Source organism: Trichechus manatus, unplaced genomic scaffold, assembly GCF_000243295.1.
Source record: "Trichechus manatus latirostris isolate Lorelei unplaced genomic scaffold, TriManLat1.0 scaffold00106, whole genome shotgun sequence".
Classification (NCBI taxonomy): Eukaryota; Metazoa; Chordata; class Mammalia; order Sirenia; family Trichechidae; genus Trichechus; species Trichechus manatus.
In genome coordinates, this window is record NW_004444042.1 from 8,581,932 (window position 1) to 8,587,633 (window position 5,702).

Sequence of the window (5,702 nt, forward strand, 5' to 3'; positions counted from 1 at the left end):
TGCCCTCTTGTGGTCAATTTTAGAATAACAAGTGCCAGTCTCCTAACTTCTTTGATGCTATGTTGAAACTGGCCACCAGAGGGCAGGGTTCTCTACACTATCTCGCCCAATGCGTCCCCCCCCCCCACCCCGCGCCGCAACCCTCCTTTTTTAGTAGACTATTTAAAAAATATCTTTATTGAAATATAATTCATATATCATACACTTCACCTATTTAAAGCGTACCATTTAATAGTTTTTAGTATATTCACAGAATTGTGCAAGTATCACAATTTAATTTTCGAACGTTTTCATCATCCCCAAAAGAAACCGTCTACCCATTAGGAGTCACTCCCATTCTCCCTCTCCTCCCATTCCTGGGCAACCACTAATATAAGTTCTGTCTTTATAGATTTGCCTACTCTGGGCATTTCCTATAAACAGAGTCAGTCAATGAAAACTCCACGGATCACAGCAGTCCAATGGTATTTTGCATGGGTTGCCATGAGTCAGAGGCTGACTCGGGGGCCAGTATTTCCAAGCTCCTAAACCTGCTCCCTGCCTCAGGGATCAGGCCTCATCTCTAACTTCTTTGTGTGGCCTGAATGCACCATGTTCTCTCTTTCCTCAGGGCCTTCACATGCTGTTCTCCTCCTGGAACCCTCTTCCCTACTTGCATGTTTGCCTGGCTAACTTACCCTCCAGGTCTCACCTTAGATACTACCTCCTCCAGGAAGCCCTCCCTGATACCCTACATCTGACTTGGCTGTCTTAGCAGGCCCTGCACTCACCCTCTCTCCCTGTTTCTGGGTCTCTCTACCCAATAGAGCTGTGAGCTTACAGAGGGCAGGACGGCTCAAGTTGACTCTTGAATCCCCACAGGCCCAATACAGGGCTGTGATTCACAGTATTTGTGAAATGGTGTGTCTTAGTTATCTGGTGTTGCTATAACGGAAATACCACAAGTGGATGGTTTGAGCAAACAGAAATTCATTCTCTCACAGTTTAGGAGGCTAGAAGTCTGAATTCAGGGTGCCAGCTCCAGCGGAAGGCTTTCTCTCTCTGTTGGCTCTGGGGGAAGGTCCTTGTCATCAGTCTTCCCCTGGGTCTAGGAGCTTCTCAGCACAGGGACCCCAGGTCCAAAAGGATGCCTTCCGTTCCTGGTTCTTCTTGCTTGGTGGTAATGAGGTCCCTTTCCTCTCTACTCAATTCTCTCGTTTATATCTAACAGAGATTGACTCAAAATACAACCTAATCCTGTAGATTGTCTTGTCTCATTAACATAACTGCCTCTAATCCTGCCTCATTAACATCATCAAAAAAAAAAAAAAGAAAAGAAAGAAAAGAAAAAACCCGCTGCACCCGCTGCACTCGGGTCAATTCTGACTCATAGCTACCCTACAGGACAGGGTAGAACTGCTCCACACAGTTTCCAGGGAGCAGCTGGTGGACTCAAACTGCAGACCTTTTGGTTAGCAGCCCTAGCTCACTGTAGCTCGCCGTAGCTGTTAACCACTGTGCCACCAGGGATTTGCAACACGTAGGAAAATTAGATCACAAAATGGAGGACAACCACACAATACTGGGAATCATGGCCTAGCCAAGTTGACAAATATTTTGGGGGGACATAATTTATGGCAGATAAGGCAAATCAGCGGAAGAGGAGAAGCCTAGAAGGTGAGGGTAATCCCAGTGAAACTGAAGGAGGCCTCTCTGGGGAGGGCAGCAGGGGCAGACGAGCCCTGAGAAGTAGCCAGGTTGGCTGAGCCCCAAGAACAAGGCCACACAGGGTGCAGGGCCATGGGAGCTCAGAGGGAGGAACACGGTCACTTCTCCCAGAGAGGGATGTGGCCAGCACTCCCATGCTTGGCTCCTGGCCAGTGTGAAGAAAGAGCTGCAGTCTGAAAAGCTTTCCCACAGAGGGAAAGTCTCCCATCTGTGAGTACCTGAAGGATGTGGGGTTGCCCAGGAAGTGGGAGATGTGGAGTTGCCCAGGCAGGGGCTGCAGGGGCAGAGGAAGAGCTGCGATGGGGGGAGGGGAGAGGACTGGTTGCAGAGGAGGACGGTGTCAGGTGCTGCATGGGGGGAGGGAAGGGTAGAAAGGGAGGCAGGCAGGATTCGAGGCTGGACTGATCCCCGAAGACTCTGAGATGATGGGGCCTAGACCATCAGCCTGAGCAATGGATCCTCTGAGTGGGGAAGAACAAAAGCAAGAAACGATCACAGGCAAAGTTCATGCAATCTTCACTAAAATGTCTAAAATGTTGGGACCAACTGTTTGACCCATTGTGCAGATGGGGAAACTGAGGCCCAAGTCCAAAGTTACATTTCCTAGGGCAGGGCCAGCCTTCACCCTTTAGAATTTCTTGTCCTGTAAAATCTCAGGGTTCCTGACTCCAAAATACTTCCTCTGCCTTGCTTACCAATGCCCCAAGTTCCACTATTAACTATACATTTCTTTAAAGCAGAAATCTCAGTTTCAAAAGCCCATAGGGGCTCCCCTGGAGGCTGCGTGTGGACGGAGATGGCTCAGCTGAGTGACTTGCAGCCCTGAAGGAAATGGCCCAAATTCTTCGGGTAATCTCTTGATCTTAAATGTCCATAACTAATTAAAATAAAACAAAACACTTTCAAGACTGTGCTGGCCCAATAAATCCTTCAGGAGACAGACTGGATGGCTACCGATCCGGAAGCTCCAGCTTAAGGCCTGACTTCCTCATTAGTTTGGAAAGCCCCCGGGGGCGGGCAGGTGGGGGTGACAAGCCCAGCTGCAGCTGGACCATCCTCCTAGAGGTTTTCCAATAGGAGGTTTGGGGGGAGGGGTGGCGGTTATTGTTGTGGCACGGGTTATTAGGAGTGGCGTGGGGGTTGTTAGGAGAGGGGTGGGGGTTGTTAGGGGTAGGATGAGAGTGACAGAGAGGGAAGGGAGGGGGTGGGGGAGGCAGAGGGGAAGGTAGGGCTTGAGAAAAAAGCTGCTTCCTTCTGTTGTAGGGGAAAAAACATCATAAAGTTTAGCAAAGGGAAAAGAAAGTTTTATTCAGCACATATTCAAAAGGGCAGAAGTGGGAAGAGGACATGAATGTTCCCCTAAAAGATATTTTCCAAGATTATCTTAGCTATTGTCTTTATACCTCAGGGCCCAGTTGATGTGTCCTTGTGAGTCCTTGTGAGCCCAGCTCCAGCTGGGTCACATTCGCTATGCTCAAGGAGAGGGAATAATAACTCCAATACTATTTCCTAAATCACTTCTAATGGGTCAGAGCCACCTGGGCAGGCCTCATTATTAACATTTATAATATTTATGTTATTTTCATGATAATGAGTTTTAAAAATATTCTTGAAGTTCTCCAATCGCTTCACGGTAGAGCTGAGGAAACCAGTTGCCACGGAGTCACCTAACTCATGGCGACCCCATGTGTGTCAAGTAGAACTGCGCTCCATAGGGTTTTCAATGGCTCTTTTTCAGAAATGGATTGCCAGGCCTTTCTTTTGAGGTGCCTCTGGGTGGACTCGAACCTCGAACCTTTAGGTTAGTAGAGCACGTGAACATTTTGCACCACCCAGAGACTCCAGAGCTAAGGAAAAGGAGACTCAATAAAGGCACAGGCTTGCCCAAGGATTGGCAGGTTGGTGGCAGGACCCATGTGGCGCAGAGAAGGGGAGAAGGGGTCTAGAATTCAGGTCTCCTGGTTCCCTCTCTCTCATGTGGAAGGTGACGTGAACGCTCAGCTATTCATGTGCATCCCTGTTTTATAGAAGAGAAGGCTGAGTCACAGGAGAAAGAGGAACCTTGCCAAGATTTCACAGGCACCAAGTCGCACTGTGGATGATGCCGGCTCAGACAGAAGCTCCGAGGAGAAAGAACTCGTGATGAGCAGGAGAGAGTGGAGGCTTCTTGCAGGGGATCGCTCCAAAACACGGACGGAAGTTGTGTGTGGGTTTTCTGTTTTTTCCATTTTTAAAATCCATCATTAAACACTATGGAATGGCGTGAAGTGAACTAAGTCCTCCAACTGACTGCATCCCTTAGGCACCCACTCTCACGATTTCCCGCGCATCCTTCAGGCCACGGTTACACCCACATACGGATGCACAGGGGATATCCACGATCCGACACCATCAGTCGCCCGCTGTGCATTCTGCTCCGAGCTCAGGCCCGCACCGGGAGCTCTTCCCGCTTCCTCTGCACAGGCCGGCCTCCTCCGGGGCTGCGGAGAACCCGCGGGGCCTGCGGGCGAGGCGGGAGGCCCGGCAGCAGGGCTGGGGCCCCCCCTTCCGCATGCTCGACCCTGAAATCACTCAGCTCGCAGTTTCCGATCCTCTTTCGCTTCTACTTCTTGGGAAACCTACGGCTCGGTCCGCTACAGTTGCGTTAAATGGCATTTTGAAATCGGATGAGGGCTGCAAACCCCGCTGCAGGGGTGCAGGGGTCGCGAGGCGGTGGCAGGTCTTACGACAGGGCGGAGTTGGGGGTGGGGGTCAGCGAAGACAACTGGGCCCTGAAGGCGAAGAAGCTTCCCTGAGCACCGCCTCTCCTCCCTACCCCCCTCCCCCAGCTGACTTACCGTTAAAAATGCAATCAATGTGTCCTACACAAGTCAGGATAACGGTCAGTCATAGAGACGGGCACGTGGAGGAGCCGCTGGGGTGGCTGGCGAAGTTCTTTTCTTGGCCTGGGTAGCTGCACCTTGTGATTAGTTAAGCCATACAGTATCTCTGTTGAAGAGGAAAATTAATAACAGACATCTTGCTTTGATTTTAAGGTTTTTCTTATCCACAAAACCAAATATTAACCTAAAAAACCTGACCCAAGCTGCAAAAGCATTGATTTGGTGTCCACCAGAAGCCGCTCTACAGTAATGTACAATTGTCTTTTCCTGCTAGAGAGGGACCCAACCCACCCACTGCGGTCCAGTCGATTTGGACTCCTGGGGACCCTGTAGGACAGAGTAGAACTGCTCCACAGGGTTTCTCAGTCTGGTAATCTTTACAGGAGCAGGCTGCAGGCTGCCGCATCTTTCTCCCACAGAGCGGCTGCTGGGTTCCAACTGCGGACTTTCCAGCAGCTGAGAGCTTAACCACTGCTCCACGAGGGCTCCATACATATATAAGATATATAGATATACATATATATTTAAATTATTATTTTAATTATTAAGGCAATCCAGCTCTAATAAATAAGAATCAAAAGATAGACATGAATAGGCGTTACAAAAGAAGAAATCCGAAAGAGTTGTAAGCAAGTGACATTAAAGATCAGTCTCATCAAGTTAAAAGAAATGTGAATTAAACCAACAATGAAACATTTTCCCACGTTTGTCTTTGACCAGGGTGAACTGTTTTAGGCTGCAAAAATGTGGAGAAATGAGTACTCCCTTTAAATTTGTCCCTGTACAATCTTCTAGAGGGAATTTGGTAATATAGATCAAAGCATTGAAAAGCGCGTTCTGCTTGCCCCAGCGATTCTACCTCTAGGAAAAACACTTTTCAAGATCCATGTACATGTTCATTGCAGGCGTGGTTGTCATAATAAAAACAATTGGAAACAATATAAAGATCCTGCGGTAAGGGAATTTGTTACAAATACTAACTATTCTGCATATCATAGTAAAACATGGAACAGCCATCAAAAGAGACGAGGCTGTCTGCTCAGTGCCAAAAACGCCGAGTGCGCCTGCGTTGTGCCCTAGACTAGGCGCAAGCGCTGGGTGGCGCCGGCTGGA

The 5,702-nt window shown here is 49.0% G+C and overlaps 1 long non-coding RNA gene across 2 annotated transcripts; it reads left to right on the top strand.

The window, feature by feature from the left end:
- Window positions 1-1,813: 1,813 nt before the first annotated feature.
- LOC111821797 (uncharacterized) lies at window positions 1,814-4,055 on the top strand. Of its 2 annotated transcripts, none has more exons than XR_002825142.1 (3): window positions 1,814-1,917; window positions 2,445-2,556; window positions 3,736-4,055. It is a non-coding gene; the product is annotated as an uncharacterized LOC111821797 (long non-coding RNA). The 2 variants fall into 2 exon arrangements; XR_002825143.1 differs by having other exon boundaries at window positions 2,448-2,556.
- The last annotated feature ends 1,647 nt before the right edge of the window (window positions 4,056-5,702 follow it).